Below are 23,711 nucleotides of genomic sequence, written 5' to 3' on the forward strand. Positions count from 1 at the left end.
GACCCCCCTCCCAAAATTTTACTGAACAACAACAACAACAAAAGTTAAGAATCATTAATCTGTTCTAACACTAACAGCTTCACAGATGGAGAAAATGAAATCCAAGGTTAGGAAAATAACTTGTTTGAAGGGAAGAGACTTAGGATTTCTGAATCCTTGCTGTTTTCAACTTCTGAACTCAATTTCATATACTCATGGGGATATAAAATTCCATGAAAGGTTTTCAAAACCTCTTACTCTGCCTGCAGGCAGAATTTGTCATAAAGATCCAAGCAGATGCAACCCATGATACTATTAAAGATCTCCTGGAAAAGGAATTGCTTAAGTTCTTTTCAGTTTACTTTTACAGAGACCTAAAGCCATTTATTGCTTCTTTTTCATATCCTGAAACACACACACACACACACAACCTAGGAAAGACTTTAGGAGCGAATAGAGTAAAAGTATAATTTATCTTATGTTATTGTTAGGTGCCTTCCAATTGGTTCCAACTCATAGTGACCCTATCTACAACAGAACAAAATACTGTCTGGCCCTGCACTATGGTCACAATCGTTATGCTTGAGCCCATTTTTGCAGTCGCTGTGTCAATTCATCTTGTTGAGGGTCTTCCTTTTTTTCGCTGGCCTTCTTTTTTTTTTTTCTACTTTACCAAGCATGATGTCCTTCTCCAGGGACTGATCTCTGTTGATAACATGTCCAAAGTATGTGAGATATAGTCTCGTTACCCTTGCTTCTGAGGAGCATTCTGGCTGCACTTCTTCCAAGACAGATTTGTTCATTTTTTGGTGGACCATAGTGTATTCGATATTCTTTGTCAACACCACAATTCAAAGGTGTCAATTCTTCTCCGGTCTTACTTATTCATCATCTGGCATTTGCATGCATATGAGGTGGTTGAAAAGACCATGGCTTGGGTCAGGCACACCTTAGTCTTCGAGGTGGCATCTTTGCTTTTCAACACTTTAAAGAGGTCTTTTGCAGCAGATTTGCCCAATGCAATGAGTCTTTTGATTTCTTGACTGCTGCTTCCATGGGTGCTGATTGTGGAACCAAGTGAAATGAAATCCTTGACAACTTCGATTTTTTCTCCATTTATTCTGATGTTATTTATTGGTACAGTTGTGAGGATTTTTGTTTTCTTTGGTGAGGTGCAATCCATACTGAAGGCTGTGGTCTTTCATTTTCATTGGTGAGTACTTCAAGTCCTCTTCAAGCAAGGTTGTGTCATCTGCATATGGCAGGTTGTTAATGACGCTTCCTCCAATCCTGATGCCCTGTTCTTCCTCATATAATCCAGCTTCTCACATTTTTTTATTCAGCATACAGATTGAATAAATGTGGTGAAAGGATAAAATTCTGACACACATTTATTGTATACTTTCTACAAAATATTCTTTCATCTTGAGCTTTATTTCAAAATGAAAATTAAGCAAAAGCAATACCAAATTATTTCTTATGTTTTTGTTACATAGAAACTCAGGCTAATAAACTCATAAGTCACTCAATAGCCTGTTAGCCAAAGGAACAACTATTTCTGCTGTTAAAAACCAGTTGCTGTGGAGTGGATTCCTATTCATGGTGACCCCATGTGTGTCAGAGTAGCGCTGTACTCCATGAGGTTTTAATGGCTGATTTTTCAAAGTAGATCACCAGGCTTTTCTTCTGAGACTCCTCTGGGCCAACTCAAACCTACAACCTTTTGGTTAGCAGCCAAATGTGTTAACTAGCATGTCCTATTTTTTATCTCTTTGCATAGTAGGTTGGAGTTGAAAATGGAAATCCCTCACCCTACCTATGTTTGTGGAGACATAGCAACAATAGGGTATTTCCTAGGTGAGGTACAACATCCCTAAGCCATCTCAGTACTATAGAGGATGTTATGGATTGTATTGTGTCCCGCAACTATGTGTGGCAACTTGGCTAGGCCATGATTCCTGTGAGATTATCCACCATTTTGTCACCTGATGTGATTATCTTATTTGTTGTAAATCCTAACCTTTATGATGTTAACAGGAAATTCTGGTGGCTTAGTGGTTAAGTGCTACAGCTGCTAACCAGAAAGGTCAGCAGCTCGAATCCACCAGGTGCTCCTTGGAAACTCTATGGGACAGTTCTACTCTGTTCTATATGGTCACCATGAGTCTGAATTGACTTGACAGCAAGGGATTTGTTTTTTTGGTTTTAATGATGTTAATGAGGCAGGATTAGAAGCAGTTATGTTAATACAGGATTATGTGGTATCTTGAGTCAATCTCCTTTGAGATATAAAAGAGTATGGAGCAGAGAGGAGGGTGTTTCCTACCACTAAGCAAGAGGAGCCCAGAGTGGAGCATGTGTTTTAGGCTCAAGGTCCCTGTGCTGAGAAGCTCCTAGATCCAGGGGAAGATTGATGACAAGGACCTTCCCCCAGAGCCAACAGAAAGAGAAAATATTCCCCTGGAGCTGGCACCCTAAATTTGAATTTATAGCCTCCTAAACTGTGAGAGAATAAATTTCTGTTTGTTAAGGCCATTTAAACCCATTAACCCATTGTCATCGATCCTGACTCATAGGAACCCTACACAGTTGTATTAATTCTTTTGTGGCAGCACTAGATAACTAAAACAGAGCATCTCTTGCGCAATGGATAGGGAATGGAACATGATTCTCTTCCTAAGTTCAATGCCTCCTCTGTCCAGCAACTCCAACCCCTGTCTCATGTTCCCTCAGCAGCAAACAATTAAATTTTGAGTGATTTTTACCTTCCAGATTCAAAGAAAATTATTTCATTAATCCTGATTTGATCTCCAAATATCTCATGGCACTGGGAAACAATTGGAAAGGTCTAACATGATGAATATGAGTCAGAACTAAGTCTCCTTATAGCATGATTTATCAAAATGATGTTTTAAAACATGGATGGCTATTTGTAGTTCCATTTATGTACACAACCAAAGGAGCTGAGTCTGAAAGAAGCAAACTATTTTTGCTTTTCTTCAGGCTCAATTAGTATTATTGATGTTGTTTGGGGGTGTAGGGAGGCATGAATTAATCAAATAAGTGTGATCCTCAATGCACAGGGGCAAAGTGAAAGAAGAGACAATTTAGCAATTGAAGTCATAAGGGCTGAAAGAGATATATTAAACAAGTCCTAGCTACTGCTAGGAAACAATTCAGATGAGTATTTGGGAATTACAAAGTTCAAAAGGGGAATTCAAGCTTGACCTGTTACAACTTTGGGAAAGGATGCAAGACAAGCTGACAGAGTCATTGTCAGAGAGGAATGTTTGAATACGGATATGGGACCATGAAGTTAGTTGAATAAGAGAGTTGGCATGGGTAGATGGTTGAAAATAAAATCATGTTCCCCTTCAGCAGGTTTCACGTATAAGGAAAAAGGTGTGTGCATTAAAAAAAAAGCATGCTTGTTCTTTTCCAAAAGGAGAGTCTTCTTTGAGAGCTCTGCCTTCCTGAGGTCCAACTTTCCAAAGAGATTGTTCAAGACCTGCATTGTTGTATTTTGGACGATTGTCTAAACTCTGAAAACACCATGATTGAGTGTTGCAGAACTGCTGAAGCGTGGATAGTTAAAGGCTGCTACTATTTTCCCAGGATTCTTCTTCTTCTGTAGGGGGTGCAAAATCAGCCATTTTCCTTTTTCAGTGACACTATGGTAAGGTGAAATGGTTGACTGGATACTTATGACATACGAACTATACTTCTTTTGGCCAACTCTTATTCTCATCATTTCAAAGTGTCTTTTGAAAAAGGGGGCTTGGTCTGAAAAAGGCAGATGGAGAAGTCTCAGCAAGAGGCAGTCTCTGGTTAGGTCACCCTTTCTAGTCCTTGTTGTGCATGTAGTGAGAAGTCTCTTCCTAAAAGGGTCAAAAGGCATTATTGTTTCTTCCTCAAGCATCAGACCCCTACCAAACTGCATAGAATATCAGTATCAAAGGGGGAGACAGGACTGAGGGGTGAGAGGGCTGATAAGAGGAGAAGGAGGCAACAACACATTTTAGCATGTTGGCAGAGATATAAATGCACCAAAACAGGAGAGTTATATTTTCTTTTGGGCTTGAAAAATTCAAGTTGCTTTCTAACATTAAACCATGTTCTAAAAATTCCTCAGAATATTTCCTGTGGTCTTTACTGATCCATAGAAATCACTTTTCTCAATGTAAAATTCCAACATTTTCTCTTTGAATTTAGTAGAATAGGTCAATGTGGTAGGCCAATAAAATCTTAACACTTAGAACTACGCTCTCTAACGATATTGGTTTTCCTAAGCCATTTATATACTTGGTAGAAGGAAAATTATTTACCCAGAGTTAAACTTCTAACATTCTATTAAAGTGAATGATAAAATGAAACAGTCTAGCTATTATTTTGTCGTGCTTTTAATGTAATGAAGGTGAATTGAATTGTTACTATATGATAAAACATACATCTTCAAAATGGAGTTTTACTTTTGTTTGACATTTAAATTTCTAAAGTTGTTTTTGAGTTCTTGTCTTTAAAAATAAATGATTGTGATAGACAAAAAATAAATTTTAAAAAAAATTTTTAAATTGAATAAATTAAAGGAAACAATGAACAATGGTCATTGTTCAAACATGAAACAATGGTCCAAATCTTAAAACAAGAAAAGATGAGAAAAGAAAGTGATTTAAATGGATTCTTAAAAGACAGGTGGTAAACAGGAAAAAAGAAATGATGCTTTTGCAACTTAGCAAAACTCATAAACCTGTAATTATATTTATAGGAATCAGTTATTAAAGAAAAGAGTTAACAGGATATTTATCAAAATATGAAAATAGTAAATTAAGAACTTCTGAGTAATCTTACAGCTAAAGAAAAGAGTCCTTTTATGTCTTACAGAATATACAAAGAACAATGACAATGTTTGAACAAATGCTTCAGTCATTTTGTTTTTTGGTTTAAGGGACTAGAAATTAATAGGTATACTAGAAATAAATTCTGAATTGAAGCCTGACAAAGCCAAAGGCCATTCATTTTTGTTTTTCTGCACAGCTACTTCCTACTAAGTTGGTATGTTGAAAAATTTGTCTCAAGTCTCAAATATGTTACTCCCACTTTACCCATGTGAAGTCCTTCAAAGAAAAAGAGACACTGCTTTCTTTGCAGTAGCACTAAAGTTTGTATGAATCGTCCACTTATAGAAAAACATAGATTGTCAAAGGTGGGTTCACTGCAGGTGACTTCTATCAGACTTCTCAATTTAAATATAAATTGTACTGATTGAAGTTTTTTTTTTTTATTAACTTTTATTGAGCTTCAAGTGAACGTTTACAAATCAAGTCAGACTGTCACATATAAGTTTATATACATCTTACTCCGTATTCCCATTTGCTCTCCCCCTAATGAGTCAGCCCTTCCAGTCTCTCCTTTTGTTACAATTTTGCCAGCTTCCAACTCTCTCTATCCTCCCATCCCCCCTCCAGAGAGGAGATGCCAACACAGTCTCAAGTGTCCACCTGATATAATTAGCTCACTCTTCATCAGCATCTCTCTCCCACCCACTGTCCAGTCCCTTTCATGTCTGATGAGTTGTCTTCGGAGATGGTTCCTGTCCTGTGCCAACCATGACCGCCGGGATTCCTCTAGTCTCAGTCAGACCATTAAGTTTGGTCTTTTTATGAGAATTTGGGGTCTGCATCCCACTGATCTCCTGCTCCCTCAGGGGTTCTCTGTTGTGCTCCCTGTCAGGGCAGTCATCGATTGTGGCCGGACACCAACTAGTTCTTCTGGTCTCAGGATGATGTAGGTCTCTGGTTCATGTGGCCCTTTCTGTCTCTTGGGCTCTTAGTTGTCGTGTGACCTTGGTGTTCTTCATTCTCCTTTGCTCCAGGTGGGTTGAGACCAATTGATGCATCTTAGATGGCCGCTTGTTAGCATTTAAGACCCCAGACGCCACATTTCAAAGTGGGATGAAGAATGTTTTCATAATAGAATTATTTTGCCAGTTGACTTAGAAGTCCCCTTAAACCATGGTCCCCAAACCCCTGCCCTTGCTCCGCTGACCTTTGAAGCATTCATTTTATCCCAGAAACTTCTTTGCTTTTGGTCCAGTCCAATTGAGCTGACCTTCCATGTATTGAGTGTTGTCCTTCCCTTCACCTAAAGCATTTCTTATCTACTAATTAATCATTAAAAAACCCTCTCCCTCCCTCCCCCCCTCGTAACCACAAAAGTATGTGTTCTTCTCAGTTTATACTGTTTCTCAAGATCTTATAATAGTGGTCTTATACAATATTTGTCCTTTTGCCTCTGACTGATTTCACTCAGCATAATGCCTTCCAGGTTCCTCCATGTTATGAAATGTTTCACAGATTCGTCACTGTTCTTTATCATTGCGTAGTATTCCATTGTGTGAATATACCACAATTTATTTACCCATTCATCCGTTGATGGACACCTTGGTTGCTTCCAGCTTTTTGCTATTGTAAACAGAGCTGCAATAAACATGGGTGTGCATATATCTGTTTGTGTGAAGGCTCTTGTTTCTCTAGGGTATATTCCGAGGAGTGGGATTTCTGGGTTTTTTTTTTCATGGTGGTTCTATTTCTAACAGTTTAAGATAATGCCAGATAGATTTCCAAAGTGGTTGTACCATTTTACATTCCCAGCAGCAGTGTATGAGAGTTCCAATCTCTCCGCAGCCTCTCCAACATTTATTATTTTGTGTTTTTTGGATTAATGCCAGCCTTGTTGGAGTGAGATGGAATCTCATCCTGGTTTTAATTTGCATTTCTCTAATGGATAATGATCGAGAGCATTTTCTCATGTATCTGTTAGCTGCCTGAATATCTTCTTTAGTGAAGTGTGTGTTCATATCCTTTGCCCACTTCTTGATTGGGTTGTTTGTCTTTTTGTGGTTGAGTTTTAACAGAATCATATAGATTTTAGAAATCAGGCGCTGGTCGGAGATGTCATAGGTGAAAATTCTTTCCCAGTCTGTAGGTGGTCTTTTTACTGTTTTGGTGAAGTCTTTAGATGAGCATACTATGTGTTTGATTTTTAGGAGCTCCCAGTTATCTGGTTTCTCTTTGTCATTTTTGGTAATGTTTTGTGTTCCTTTTATGCCTTGTATTAGGGCTCCTAGGGTTGTCCCTATTTTTTCTTCCATGATCTTTATCGTTTTAGTCTTTATGTTTAGGTCTTTGATCCACTTGGAGTTAGTTTTTGTGCTTGGTGTGAGGTATGGGTCCTGTTTCATTGTTTTGCAAATGGATATCCAGTTATGCCAGCACCATTTGTTAAAAAGACTATCATTTCCCAAATTAATTGACACTGGTCCTTTGTCAAATATCAGCTGCTCATACGTGGATGGATCTATGTCTGGGTTCTCAATTCTGTTCCACTGGTCTATGTGCCTGTTGTTGTACCAGTACCAGGCTGTTTTGACTACTGTGGCTGTATAATAGGTTCTGAAATCAGGTAGAGTGAGGCCTCCCACTTTCTTCTTCTTTTTCAGTAATGCTTTGCTTATCCGAGGCTTCTTTCCCTCCGATTGAAGTTTTAATCGAATGTGATAGCTTTTGTTCTCTGAGTCACTGATAAGAAAATGATTTACTATCTAATTAACTCTAAAGAGCATAAGCCATAAATGTACAATTGTTTCTTAATTAACACATTAGGTGTGACCAGAATGTCTGTGTGTTTTATACTAACATTTACCAAGATAACTTGTAGGAAATGATCTGAATGGACGTGGATTAATAGCCTTTTCATCATCATAATCTTCAATGGAGTCATTCAAACATAAACCAATGACCTAACCATCTTCAACAGTTTTTAATTATTGTTTTGAATTTAAACAAAAAAAATTACATATACTGCTTTCATGAGTAGTAAAGGTTATTTAAAGTTACAGTATTTCTATAATTACATTTTTCTTTCTCTTTATTTCTAAGAGCCACGACTCTTTTTCTCTTTCTTCTGTATTAAAAAAAAAAATCAAAAATACTCATTCTCTCTCTCTCCCTCCCTGCACACGGCCTCAGTCAGCTCGTCAACTTGTGCTGAAAAAAATCAACAATGATTTATGCTTGTCGAAATCATCGATTGTAATACATCTCTCTTGAATGCCAACTATGGCCAGAACCAGAATAGTGCTTCCAGCACATGTTTCCCAACTTTGTAGCTTAATTCATTTCAGAATGTAAGCCTACTTATATGAAGCTGTTTTATAATAAATGCTACAAATTGCATGAAACTTTTCAAAAATAGATTTCAAAAAGTAAAGCAAAAAAGAAGTAAATTTCATGGCTTCAGATAAAAGGTATTTTATGAAGGCTGGAAAGACACAAATGAAATTGATCCCAGGAAGAAAAAATGGGATGACATGTAAATCACAGGTATGTAAAAGCACAGATATGATAGAGCCACCCACTCAACGTCAAGTTTAAAGGCTGAAGGACAAACTTAGATATCAGTTTTGTCTGTGTGCATGTGAGTGTGCATGAGTGTATGTGTGTGTGAAATAATAATAGCAAATGTTTAAAAAAAAAAAAAAAACCTTGTCGTGAAGTTGATTCTGACTGGTAGCGACCCTACAGGACAGAACTGAACTGTCCCATAGGGTTTCCAAGGAGCGACTGGTGATTTCAAACTGGTGACTTCTGGGATGCTTATTGTATGTCAAGGACTGTTCTAAGCATATTAAATTTATTACTGTATTTAGTTATTACAGAACTCTGTGAAGTAAGTACAATTTCATTCTGTTTTTATGGTTGAGAAAACAAAGTTCAGAGATGTTAAGTAACTTGTGCAGGTTACACAGTAAAGGTTAAGCCTACATTTAAACTGTAGAAGCTTAAATACACAGCCCACTTTCTCAAATAATACGGCATTGCAGGGCCACATGGCAGGGCATAGGGCATGAGCGCTGGCTCCCGGCTGCCTGGATTTGATCTCTGCCCCCACCATTTACTTGCTCTGGGTACTTTAACTTGTTGATTGACAGCTCAGAGCCTCAGTTCTTTCATCTGCAAAATGAAAGTAACAATGGCAACGAACTCATTGGATTGGTAATTGAATTAAATAAAATAATACGAAATCACTTAAATTATGTCAGTAGTAGTACTGGTATGAGCGCAATACTAAATCTTTGCAAAAGAATTAAGCATTCCATCTGTTGGTGTTGTTAGGTGCCATCAAGTCAGTTCCGACCCATAGTGACCCTACGTACAACAGAACGAAACACTGCCCAGTCCTGCACCATCCTCACAATTATTGCTATTCTTGAGCCCATTGTTTAAACATTCCATCTATCCACTGCCATCCAGTCCATTCTGACTCATAGAGACCTATAGGACAGAGTAGAACTGCCCGATAGAGTTTCCAAGGAGCGCCTGGCGGATTCGAACTGCCAACCTCTTGGTCAGCAGCCATAGCACTTAACCACTAGGCCACCAGGGTTTCCATCTAGGAAGCGATTAATTACAAATGGAGTTTTGTTCGTAAGGTGACCAATGTTTCTACAACTTACTTGGTCCCCAGAACTTGTGATATTGTTGCTAATCGAAAATCTGTCTTGGTTTTTGAAAGAATATTCACTACCTAGTCATAACTGTCAGATATACCATTTGGTTTAGTGAGGTTCAGCTGTCTTCACTTAGACAATGAACACTGTCCTCACAACCTTTAATGAAACTGGCCTTTAGTCTGTTAGAAACAGTGACAGACACCATCCTTGCTGGTAGCTGCCTACCTCATGTTTCCTCCCAATAACAGCTAACAGAAGACTTCTATTTTCATTCTATAGTACAGCACTGATATAGAATTTATACTGAACTCTGTAGTCTCTTTCAACACCCCGTACCACCTGGTGGCTTAAAAAACCAAACCAAATATGTTGCCATCAAGTGGATTCCTACTGATAGTGACCTTATAGGACAGAAAAGAACTGTTTCATAAGGTTTCCAAGGAGCATCTGATGGATCCAAACTGCCGAACTTTTGGTTAGCAGCCAAGCTCTTAACCACTGTGCCACCAGGGCTCCCCGGTTGGCTTAGTCAGGAGAATTCTAGTGAAACTGCAAATTTAGCCTGAAGGCCTGCTCACCTCTGGAAGTATGTTAGTTTCCTAGGCCTGCCATAATACATACCACAAATCGAGTGGCCTTTAACAATAAAAATTTACTGTCTTATAGTTTTGGAGGCTAAGAACCCAAATTCAGGGTGTCAGCAGTGCCAGTGTCTGAAGGCTCTGGGAGGTGTGTGGGGAGGGAAATTCTTTCACCTCTCTTAGCTTCTGGTAGCCTCAGGTATTCCTTGGCTTGGAGATGCGTCATAACGTGGCTGTCCGTCCCCTGTCTGTACCTGTTTCTATCTTTTCCTCTTTTACAAAGACACCAGTCTTACAGGGCTAGGACCCACCCTATTCTAGTACGATGTCATGTTAACTGATAACATCTTCAAAGATTCTATTTCCAAACAAGGTTACATTCAGTTTCTAAGGATGATTACTTCAACATAAATTTTGGGGGACACAATTCAGTTCATAACAGATGGTTATACCTGAATGCCATCTAGACCTGAATCCTGCTTTTTTTATGGTGGACTGTCTTTCACAGTCCCTTGAAATCAGACTTTTCCGTTTATTTAGCAGGGACTCTGATTTTCCTAACGACACATTTTGTGTTGTTTATTTTATTTTTACGTCTTGTTCTATATATTTTCTCCTAATATGTCTATTTCTTCTTTCCTTTATTGTTTCTTATTGATAGAATCACTTAAGTATTTGTGAATGTAAAGATCATGTTTTTCTGTCACAACTCCTATTAAGCACAAACAGACAGATGGTAAGTTTTTGATCTAGATCCAATAATTTCCAAATAAGTGAGGAGGTGATGACTACAAATGAGTAAACTCTCACATGAAAGTAGCGGATGCTGAATGAAGTGTAGTGAAAATAAATATGTTTTCGATCATAACTCCTATATTTAAAATGGAAGTTTAAACACAGAAGATGAATATAATATAAACATCTCCTTCCAACCTCTTATACCCTGCCAGTAACAATTTTTTTTTTCAAAAGCAAACAGAAGATAAATCAATAAAATGCTAACGAAGTGTCTTTGTGAGGACACTTGATAGTAAATGTCATTTGAAAACACTCATAGGCAAAGAGAAAAAAATCATTTTTATTTATTTTCTAACTATACTTGCAATGGAAAAAAAATATTGAAAACACAAAAAAATAAAACAAACAAAAATGTGGCCATTTAAGATAATGAACATTTAAACATAAATACAAATATAATATATATATATATATATATATATATATATATATATATATATATATATATATATATATATATATATATATATATATATATATATATATATATATATATATATATGGAAACCCTGGTGGCTTAGTGGTTAAGCGCTAAGGAGCCTAACCAAGAGGTTGACAGTTCAAATCCGCCAGGCGTTCCTTGGAAACTCTATCAGGCAGTTCTACTTTGTCCTATACGGTCACTATGAGTTGGCATTGACTCGATGGCAGTGGCTGGGTTTTATATATATACATATATATGATCATAGTCCTTTTCCTATGGTGTATATACAGATTTATATATGAGAAAAATATAGTATGTATACCATTATCAAGATGCAATGAACATTTTTCTGAGCCTGTCTTTGTTATGCCCATGAGTTACTACTTCTACCTGATGTGATACATGCTTCCAAGAGTCAGTATTTTTTTTTCCAAGCACGTTAGTGGGAACTGTAATAAAATTATTGGTAAAACAAATGCAGCACAGAGAAGCATAAAAAATTGGATGGGGACTATAAAAATCTAGAACGAATCCTCTTTCAGATTGCTTTTCTACCCTTTTCAAGGTTATGCCACACTTAAGGAAAGTTAACATTACAAGTAATAGATGATGAATTCATTCATTCATTTTTTCAGAAGTTTATTCACGCAACAAACATTTCTTGAGCACTTCAATTATGTTGGAGAATAGCCCAAATTTTTGCCCTCATGGAGCTTATGTTCTAGTGGGGGAGATAAACAATAAACACATAAATATATAATAGATATGTTGATGATGTGTAAATCATTGAAAGTTGGTGAAGATCCAGTTTTAGATGCTGACTGAGATCCATTGAAGGCTATATTTATCAGGCCTTCAAATAGCTTAAGCATCCTTTGTAAACAGGACACATTCCCAACTATTCTCTATTAAGGGAATCTAAACATTCAGCTCTGTGAAGGTAAAATTTCCCAGACCAAGGTCACAACAAGTACACGGAGCACAAGCTGAGGGTTTAGGGTGTGAGTTATGGGCTTGCACAACCTGTTTAGGAACCCCAAGGAGGCGAGTGTGACTGGAAAGGAGGTGTCAAGGGAATAGTGGGAGGAGGTGAGCAAGTGGGAATTCTCATATTATTTTGAGCGAGATGAAAGTCATTGGACATTTTGCGCAGAATGACCAAATCTATCTTCCTTTTAAAGAATCACATTGGATACAAGGATGGTTCAACATTAGAAAATCAATCAACTAATACACTGCATTAATAAAACAAAGGAACAGAACCACAAGATCAGCTCAATAGATGCAGACAAAGCATTGGATAAAATCCAACACACTTTCCTGATTTAAAAAACAAAACAACAAAAAACCCTCTCAACATGATAGCAATAAGGAAATTTCTTAATATGATTAAGGACATCTATGTTTAACCAGCTACCAACAGCTCAATGGAGAAAGACTGAGAGCCCACCCCCTGAGAACAGTAACAAGAAAAGGATGTGTATTCTCACCACTTCTGTTCAATATCATACTGGAAGTTTTAGCTAGAGCAATAAGTCAAGGAAAAGAAATAAAAGGAATTCAAGTTGGAAAGAAGACTACCACTATTTGAAAATGACATAATCCTATATATAGATAATTCCAAAGAATCCACAAGAAAGGTGCCAGAACTAACAGAAGAATTCAACAAAATTACAGGGTACAAGATCAAGACACAAAAACCAGTTGGGTTTCTGTGTACCAACAAAGAGAAAACATCAAAAGAAACCAAGAAAATTATTATTTACAATTAAAAAAAAAAAGTCATCCCGTTGCTGGTGAGTACATTCTGATTCATCTTAGAGGACAGAGTAGAACTGCCCGATAGGGTTTCCAAGGCTGTAAATCTTTACAGAAGCAGACTGCCACATCTTTCTCCTTCGGAGTGGCTACTGGGGGTGGGGGGTGGGGAGGGAGAGAGGGACTCATTCTCTGGGAAGTAGTGAGTTTATGTCTCTGGTGATGGGAAAATTGGCATCAATGAAGGATAATGGTTACACAACTTGACTAATACAACTGATATCAATAAGCTGTACACCAGAAAAGGGGTGAAATGACAAATATAGTGTTACATACAATTTTACAACAAGAGCAGTCAAAAAAAAAAAAGGCTTCAATCATTATATTATTTAGGTACAAACACAAACATCATGAGATTAGTTTTTTTTGGTTCGAAGGTTTAAGGTCATGGTTTCGTGGGTCTATCTAGTTAATAGGCTTAATATGGTCTTTGGAGTTTCTGTTCTACCTCCTAGTTTGGTAAGTAGTGCCTGGGATCTTAAATGCTTGTGAGCAGCTACCAAAGATAAAACAATTGATCTCTATTCACCTGGTACAGCAGAGGCAGAAGGAGACTCAGATACAGGAGAAGCAGCTGGGGTGTGAGTCTAGTTGTCTCTATGAACTACTACCCCCTATGCCAGAATACTGTGAGAAATGAATGGTGCCTGGCTACCATTACTGAACATTTTGATCAAGGACCCAGTAGATGGATCCTGATCAAAAGGAGAAAAAGTGTGGAACGGAACTTCAAATTCTTGTGGAAACCAGGCTTACCGGATCCACTGAGACTGGGGAAACCCCCTAAATCTATTGTCTAGAAATCTTTAAACCTTAAACCGAAACTATCCTATGAATTCATCTTTAAACTGAACATCAATTTAGCTCAATGAATAAAGAATCTCTGCCATAAGCGTCGTGCTCTTTTAAAGAATTATCTATATGAGATCAAACTGACAACACTAACTGAAGTACAGACGAGAACTTTAAGGAGTGGAGAGTCTAAGTTAATGGCGGTGAAACAATAGGGGTAGAGATAGTGAGAATGGGTGACACAATGTGAAGTATGTAACCAACGTCATTGAACTTAACATATTGTTGGTGTTGTTATTATTGAAGAAGCATGACACAAAGAGATCTTTATTTAGGGAGAAAAAAACTATTCTACATCAAAAGATTTATAAATGATTATATACTTTATGGTTCCAGTGAAAATTAAAATTTTGAGGTCGATACATATATTAATGATTATCAGTATTAACTGATTTTTCTAATAATCAATTATGAAACCTAGTCCTATCAGATAAAGATCTTCTATTATAATTTATTACTGCCAGTAATAAAAACCGTATACAAAGGATGCCTTGTTAGCATGATGTTTTGTTGGGCAGATGTCATGTGACTTTAAACCGAGTATGTTTAGTAACACTGATTTTTTTTACTTCCTCCTTTTTGTCATCCTTTTCTCTTTCTTCCATGTTAAAAAAAAAAAAAAATACACAAGCACCCTGGATGTTCTCTCAGTCAGCTCTTGTTGAAAAGTGATAAGTTATTATCACTCCCCAACCTCTTTTTTCCCTAATGATGCTCAAAACTACACTACGATCAAGACAGATACATGGTGTAAAGTTATATTTTTAGTCACAGAGTTAAGTGAATTGCACCCATGTTAAAAAAAAAAAAAGTGTCTAAGTGTTGAGCGCCTTCAGTCCTCCAAGTGGAAGAGATTGTTTGTGCCTCACAAATGCTGAGGAGTTTTGCAGTGGAGAGAAAGCTAAGGATTTAGTAGGCATCTGGGGAACTATTTGTAAAGGGAAAGAAAGGTAGTTGTCTATGTGAGACATCGATAGCTTTAATACCTCACGGAAAATTCCTGAAGCCTTTGAGCAGTCCAGACAGGATGTCAAGGTACTGCAAAGCCATCTGGAGAGCAGAACTATATGGCTGCATCAGTCATAATAGAATCAAGATTTAGATTTTATACTCAAAGTTATATTCCAGAATGACAGAAGGTACCTTAAGGATAGACATCACCAGAAGAAAGGAGCAAGAAATAAGAAGGACCTCCTGGGAGAGAATGGTACCTTATGTTAGCCTTCTCAACTTATAGTCCTTGGCAAGTAAGTTTCAGATATGCACTTTTATCAATCCTAAACCTGAAGAAAATAAAAGTTCTGTCATCGCTGTGTTATTTATGCCCATGTGGACAATGGTCGAAACATCGGCATTTAGAATAAACTGGATTCAACCACAGGGAGCAATATTGAAACCGATCCACTGAGAAATATATTCCTATATAAATTGTTTTTGTTGTATTCATTTCCATTCTAGCTGCCATGGCTTAATAGCTGTAACAGTCTCATGATATCATGTTGTTTCCAGGAATTGCTTCACTCGAAGGCCTGCAGCATACAACTAAAATATTGAGTGTGTGAGAGTCATGCGTGAGCTATAAAAAGCAGAAGGGAATTAGCATCAACACCAATATCTTGGCTGAATGTCTAAATGTTATCCTTTGACAGTGGCAGCCTATTAAACAATTTTTAAATAAGACATTTTCCCACCACAAGGAAAGCATTTATTTATAGGGGCTTTACAACCTGGGATTTAAAGCTTTAAAAGAAAATATGCTGTCTGTACCATGGATTATCTAAAGGCATTGGAAAGGCTAGCCAATACAATTGGCTTGAGGTTGGAAGGTTTGAAACTTCCTTTAAGTAAAAAATGGTGTCTAAGAACACAAATGAGTCATAGACAAAAGGCCAAACCATCTCATTCTGAAAACAGTAGGAAATGTCAAAGAGGAAAGATTGCATAAGAAAATATAAATAAAAAGAGAATGAAAGATTATTTTATTTCCATTAACTTTTGCTCTTCTGTAATACAATCTTAGACACTTTAGCTATACTTTATTTCATGGTAAGATTCAAGTGTTTTGCAAACTAAGCTAATCTTCCATGGCTTTTCATTCATTGGTTGAATACATTTTACAAAGGTAGTAAGTTAGCAAATATTCCTCTATAGCTTCAGAACTTAAAATATGCCCTCATTATTGAAATTAGGATTTCTCAACAGTGGCACTATAGACTGGATAACTCTTTTTGGGGAGGGGGACTGCCCTGTGCATTGTAGAATGTTTAACAGCATACTTGCTCTCTACCCACTAAATACCAGTAGATTCCTCCAGTAGTTATTGTTGTTAGTTGCCATTGAGTTGGTTCTGGCTCATGTCAGTCCTATCTGTGCAGAGTAGAACTGCTCCATAAAGTTTTCAAGGCTGTGACCTTTCAGAAGCTGATTGCCAGGCTTGTCTTCCTAAGCACCTCTGGTTGGGTTTGAACTGCCAACCTTTCAGCTAGTAGTCAAATGTGTAACTGTTCGTGCTACCCAGGGAATTGTGACAAGCCAAAATTGTCACATATCCTCTGGGGGGGGGGGATAAATTCATCCCTGGTTGAGAACCACTCCTCTAAATCAAGTTGTTATATAATAAAAATTTGGATGTATCTATATACATCTCTCCAATTTAACTCTTACAGAAATTGTGTAAAACTTTATAGCTTAATGCCATTAATTTATGTTGCACCTAGATATTAGTATCAAGAACAGATGCCAGTTCACAAGCATAACAATGTGTTATGTGAATCTTGCAGTTAAACAGAGAAGATTCTCTGTTAGGAACAAGCAAAGCCTACAACTAGTCCTTAAACTCTGATTGCATGAGCTCAGAAAGCCTCCAAATGACAGTCAAATCTAGAGGCCTGGGGCAGGGATTGTAGGAAGGGATATATAGTGCCTGAAGATAGTGAAAAAGGAGGAGAATGCTGTGACAGCAGCTGAAAATAAAAGTGAGTAAAATGAGAATAGAATGTTGGAGCTGTTAAGTCAATAGATTGGATGGTCATGGGGGGAATGTTGGAAATTTCTTCATGGAGATGAAAAGCTGAGACATCAGATTCAACAAAACCTAGAAATATTGTCTATGTCGTGTATTTATATTTCTCTGGAGATATTCAGATGAAAGAAAAAGCAAAAGAGTAATCGAAAGAGTTTTTACAAAAGAGTAAGGTGCTACATATGCGGTTCAAGACGCAAACTTCTTAGAAGTCTCTAGAACTTAAGGATCTTTGTTCTTGCAAGACAATTCTCCATAGATCAAAAATCCTTGATATTTTTTCAACTGAAAGATAATTTGGATAGCATTTTAAGAAAGAACTTTAGAGAAGAGAGAAATAAATTGCATGTAAGATTTGTGACTTGGACCGTCCACTACTCTTGCTCCCTCAAAGTCAAGAGTATAAGGAAGACACACACACAAAGGGAGACAGCACCCAAGAGGAGCGACACCCAGAAATAGAGGCAAATTGAGCTATCAGACTTCAAAAGTGATGGGTGCTGCAGTATGTTGCTTGTAACGGAGGCTGTTAATTAAGACCAAACATTCCCTTAAGGCACACTACAGCCCTTGGTTGAGATCTAATTGTTAGAAATTCTCTACCCCACCCCTCACCCCAACCATTAATCTTTGATTTGACTAAACTAAACCAAATGACGGTCAAAAGAGATTTTTATTTCTTAGATTCATAGAGGGTTTTTACAAATGAATTTTGTGGCTGTGTGCCAGATGGATAAATTTAGGAATAAATGAAAGTCCTTTATCTAGAGGGTAGATGAGATCTATATTAAGCTTAGAAATAAAACATCAGACAAAAATATTGAAATGTGACTTTCTCATCACCATGAAAAGAAAAGGAGCAATTGGGGGCATAAGAGATTGTGGTTCACTCCAAAGGGACATCATGTGAAATGGTCCACCTACTGGAATTTGAGCCACCGATGTTAGGACACATCAAGGTTTACTCCCATGTGGTGAGAAAAGTGGAAATACTGGAGGGAGATTTTCATGCAGACTTCAAATTAGGGCTTTAATTACCCTCAGGGTGGGAGCAGGTCATCTTTCTTGGCCTCCGTTCCTTCATCAGCATACTGAAGATGGTCGAGTTACAGATTTATTTGCCAAAGTATGTTCCATGGGATATTATTCCAAGTAGAAGCTCCACGAAAAAGTGTTCTTGAGTAAATAGATCCACCCTATATTCTCTATGTCTTTCTTGGAGATTTTAGAATGCATATTAAACCCTCTGCTGTCAAGTCAATTTAGACTTATAATGATCCTATAGGACAGAGTAGAACTGACTGAGCAAGGAGCAGCTGGTGGTTTCGAACTGCTGACCTTTTGGTTAGCAGGCACAGCAATTAACCACTGTGCCACCAGGGTCCGTTTGAATAGTACAAATTTCAAAAGGACTTTTAGTAAAAAAAAGTTGTTTAATTTATATATCTCACTGTTTTCCAAATTTATTTGACCATGGAACTTTTTTTTCTTTTCTTTCATAATATATATTTAGGTCTGCAGAGGGCTCTGAAAAATGTGGGTCTCAGTTATGCCTAAAATTCAAGATCTAGCACGCTATAAATTTAAGATTAAAGGAAAGTTTATCACAAAGAATTCTTACATAATCTGTTCAACTTGCACTCTGTATATCTTGCATTCTGGCCATGAATATGTGGTTCTTTAGGCTTGAAACTAGATACTGAAAGGGAAACGAGAAAACTTCATGTCCAGTGGAATAGCACTGAAAGAGGATCAGTTAAATAATAATGCAGCATGTGTCCAAGGAAACCCGCACAAAAGACTGTGCCTGCATATGCCAGTAATTATGTGGCCAGAGGGAAAACCTTGATTCTGTGGTCTACAGCCCTTCCGGCTCTCTGCTTACTTCCCTGATGCTGCCACGCTTTCCAACTACATGGTTGAGAAGCATAGCAGCTTTAAGGAGAACTGAACAAATTTTGCTTTTGCTAGTTTTTCTTACAGTTAGCTAGAAAATTTTATAGTACATGTAAGCACATAATGCATGTAAAGTGTATAAAATGCTCAGAACTGAGATCATACACATAATCCATTCAAATAATGCTAATATGCAACAATAGCTAATAAATGTATATAATTATAGATAATACTGAGCACTTATATATTACATATTTTGAGGCAAACATTCATATCTTTCTAAAGCCAAAGAGATAAAGATACTTGTCTAACGGTACACAAATTATATTTAAGAAGCAGAAACATAAACCTGCACTACTATGTATCATGGAAATTGATGGCAAGTTGCTATACAAATAAGTTTATATTTAGAACTTTAAGAATTGAGAAAAATCCTCTTTGAATGATAACTCTTCCATTTTCCTTTCTTTTTTTTTTTTTAAGTTATATTTCCAGGGAAATTCCGTGGCAGCTGATGAGAATTCAGTGGCTTATAAGTCGGTCGTTTCCACCATACTTTCTTCCTGAGTGAATGAATCTGTTATCAGTGTAGTAGGATACTGAGTGTCCTAAATTTGGAAACTGGGTCATAAACTGGAGACAAGATTTTCCAAGTAATCCAAAATCTAAAGACAAATAGAGATATCTTCCCTCCTCCAGGGAAGATTCCCTCCATTGACCTCCACTCTACGTTTCTTCATGTGTATAAGAAGATCATCCCCCATTAGAAGTGTTGGAGGGACAATTCAGCCTGTAGAGAGGATTTCAAAACCAAGCTGAGAGGGTACTCTAAAAGAATCACTCATAATCTTCTTGGGACCTATCTGAGAATGGGGGAAAAAAAGATTAGACTGCTCTCAATGTGGGGAGAGGAGGCAGAAAAAAAAAAAAAAAACACTCTTCCCTGCCACTATCTGGCATGACAAAGATGCATGAATTTCCTGTGGATTAGATGGATACTTTTTAATGTAGATGGACTTTATCCACCTTACCTGAACCCCAGTATATAGGTTGTCAGCAAGGACGAAAGAAATTAAGAAGGCAGAAAAAAGGAGATCTACCACCAGGGGCAGGTGCTGAGGGTTTGGAAGACGTTTAGCTGAAGCCAGATCTGCCACGTCTGGGAATTGTGCAGTGTGTATGTGTGTGGGCGGGGCGGCAAAGTATTGGGGGGGAGGGTGGGGGGCAGTGTATAAATTGGCTATATCCGAACTCACAGTCCTGTTCGGGGAGAAATCCAGCATTTCAGCACAACCACAGAAAAGACATCAGTGACATGCTCTTTTTGGACTTCTTTTCCTCTCTGATGCTATAGACCAGAGGAAACAGACACTTAGCAGAGGGTGGAAGGAGCTGAGTAACCCATGACTAAAATGTGCTCTGCACACATATATCCGTGCTCTAACATGAGGGAAAGGAAAGGGAAGTAAAAGAGCCTGTCATTTCTTCTCCCTACTTCAGAATTAACCAGCAATGGCAGAAAAAAAAAAAAAAACCCAAACCAGCAATGGCAGAGGAGAAAGATTTTAATCAGCTTTTCAGTGACTGTGATAGTTAGTGTTATATGTCAACTTGGTTAGGCCATGATTCTCACTGGTTTAGCACTTATGTAATCATCCTCCATTTTGTGATCTGATTTGAGCCACTAATCAGTTGGAAGGGGAGTTTCTTTGGGAGTGTGGCCTGTATCCCATATATACGGATGTCCGGACAAAGCCCACTCTTTCTGGACCCTGCATCTGATTCATCATCCTCTGACCTCCAGTTCTTGGGACCCGCTGCCTGACCCGCCGATTTTGGGTTCCTCAGCCCCTGCAACCATGTGAGTCAGGAAAAGCCTCCAACCTGAGGCCTGACCCACAGATTTGGAATTTGCCACCCTCCACAATTGTGTGAGCCCTTTTCATGGAATAAATCTCTCTACATATATTTATACATATATGCTTCACTGGTTTTTCTCCTCTGGAGAACTCAGCCTAAGGCAGAGACTAATTTTAGATTATTGAATACTTAAAACTTTTTGTTTCCAACAGTGGACGGAGGGAAAACCATTTTATCAAATACAATTTTAAAGTAGACTAGAATTTTGAATACTGAAATTACCTACAAAATTATAAAATCTGCCCAAAAAATGTTTTCCAGCAAACAAGGGAGATTTCATTCCAGTGCTTTTAAAGGTGGTAATGGTTAAAACACAAACTAATCTAGTATTTATTACATCTCACCTATTTGAGTCACTTCAATAAACAATTAGACCACTTAAGGTTTCACACCCCTCCTTAAAGAGTCAAATTTCCTACCCTGTATTAATCAAAGGTTGGAGCTCTCTTTTTCTTCTAAAAATCCAGTATCTTTCTGTTTTCTTTCACCACGGTAATCAGAAAGTTATCATATCACAATTTGAAGTTTTCTCAACACTCACTGATTTCTACCTGTTTCAGTATATTTGGATAGAAACTATTCAAAATAATCTTAGCGTAAGTAGGTGATTAAATTCCAAACGAGAGTCATTAATAAGAGTGTGATTTTCAGCTTCTTCCTTAGAGCCAATGGTAGAACTGAATGGAGCAATTTTGGAAACCAAAAGGAGTGATAGCTGAAGGTAATGTTCAGGAAAAAAGAGCAGGTGATACGGAACATGTGTGTGATATATACTCAAATGTTTGGAAGGCTGGAAGATACAACTTGGGTTATTCCTTGCCAAATCTGGTTCAGTTGCAACTGTTTAGATTGAATTTTTGATCTCTAGAGCAAGATTCTGGATGCTTCGTGATACGTGCAATATTTGACAAAACCAAATCATCCAGCAGAGCAGAAATATAAGCACATAGAAATATAAGCACATAGCATCATGGAAATTAAACATCCAACCACAAAGTGTTAATAAAAATGAGTGACTAGCACTTCCCCTGTCTGAAGCATATTTCAAAAGGCAGAAATAAATCTTTGTAGAATTTCAGTGTTATACTTTCTTCATGCACTTTCAACTTTTATTGGTTTATTTTTCCAAGGAGAAAACACTTGAGACATAACTGATTTTCAAGAGCATTACGAAGAGCCAACTCAGACAATTGCAAAATCATGCACACTTATATGCAATCTAGGGGAAAATGAATCCAATTTTTTATAAACCGTATGCTTAAAAAAAAAAAAAAGACAGTTAACATATGACTTAGATTTATGAATCTCAGTTTATATTCCAGAAAAAAAAGTTAAAATCAATGAATTAACCTTAAAAAAGACTGTTTTTTTAAGGTCTTAGCACTGGTACAGGAAGAAATCCTTACACGTACAGGCTGCTCATTATTAATATTATGATTTGTATTTAGTAACAACGTTTTTCTGAAATTAGTCAACAACTTATCCTACTCCAAGATACAGCAAAGGATTACTCCCACATATTCAGGAAAATGCTGTATTTGTTCTAATGATTTGGTTCTTGGTCCCCTGGAATTTCTTCCCTTAATGAAACGAAAAATCCATTTGGACAGATTTGTAAGACAAAGGTTCATATTTTGATCCATAAATTAGTATTAACAGAGACATCGCTCTTTTTATACATCTTTTTTCCAAACTTCCTCTAAATTGCAGCTTTGCCTCCTCAGGGAGTCAGAGTGTATCTCTTATTTCCAGTATGACGAAGTCTATGTATTTTACTGTGAGCATTATGCTCTTTTAAGAACTGTCTGTATGCAATCAAAGCAACAACAGAAACTCGAAAGATTAGATGGGAGCCTTAGGGGGCTGTGAGTTTATGTTAATGGGGGAGGAACAACTCAGAAAAGCGGGTGGGAATGGTTGCACAACGCGAAGAAGGTTATTAATGTTACCGAATTGTGCCTGTAGAAACAATTGAATTGGTGTATATTTTGTTGCGTATAGTCTCAGAAACAACAAAATAAATTTAAAAATTAAAAAAACTCAAGAAAAGAAAATCAAGAAATAAATAAGCAAATAAACAAGTCCCTTCACAAAGAAGGAGACTCTGGGTGTTGCAAACGGTTAAGCCCTCGACTACTAACCAAAAGGTTAGCAGTTTGAACCCACCAAATGCGCCTTGGGCATGAAAGGTCACAGCCTTGGAAACTCTATGGATTCTAGCTGTACTCTGTAACACCTAGAATCGCCATGAGTCAGAATTGACTCAATGATAACTATTTTGTTTTATCGTTTTGTTTTGTTTTAATAATTTTAATCTCTTAGCTGCTTCTAACTAAAATTTCATTCCAGGAGGGTACCCCTTTGTATCCTTCATCTGTAGCACAACTCCTTCTAAAACTGTGCACAGAACAGAGAATTTTTCATTCTCCCATACTAATTTTAATTGTACTTAAGATCCTAGAAACTGAGTAAATCAGAGATAATAAGAAGAAAAAAAAAAAAGGACAAGTCAACATTTCTAAATGTTTGGACATGGATTCCTCTTTTCGTATAATAATACTTATCCCATGGAATGTGCTTTGGGAATATTACTCTGGAGGTATTGGGGCAGCAGTGTCAATAGGAGTCAGTCAGTAACTAGCCTGAGTGACAAGGGGGCAATACAATATCCCTGGCCTGGGAAAACAGTGGTTTTACTTAAAAAATTAGTTAAGAAAAATTACCTGAAAGTGGAAAATAAGACCATAAAAGGGGTGAATGTTTTCAATGGCAGATGAGGGCACAGACTCACCCAAGAACTTTATAACTACTTAGAAGAACATACTTTGTTCATCTCACTGTTTCTAATTGGTTAAAGTCTCAGAATTTCTGAAGTTACATGTTACCTTGTAGGGTTTTTGTCTGGTAGAC

The sequence above is a fragment of the Loxodonta africana genome, chromosome 5 (genome assembly GCF_030014295.1).
Source record: "Loxodonta africana isolate mLoxAfr1 chromosome 5, mLoxAfr1.hap2, whole genome shotgun sequence".
In the NCBI taxonomy this organism is placed as follows: domain Eukaryota; kingdom Metazoa; phylum Chordata; class Mammalia; order Proboscidea; family Elephantidae; genus Loxodonta; species Loxodonta africana.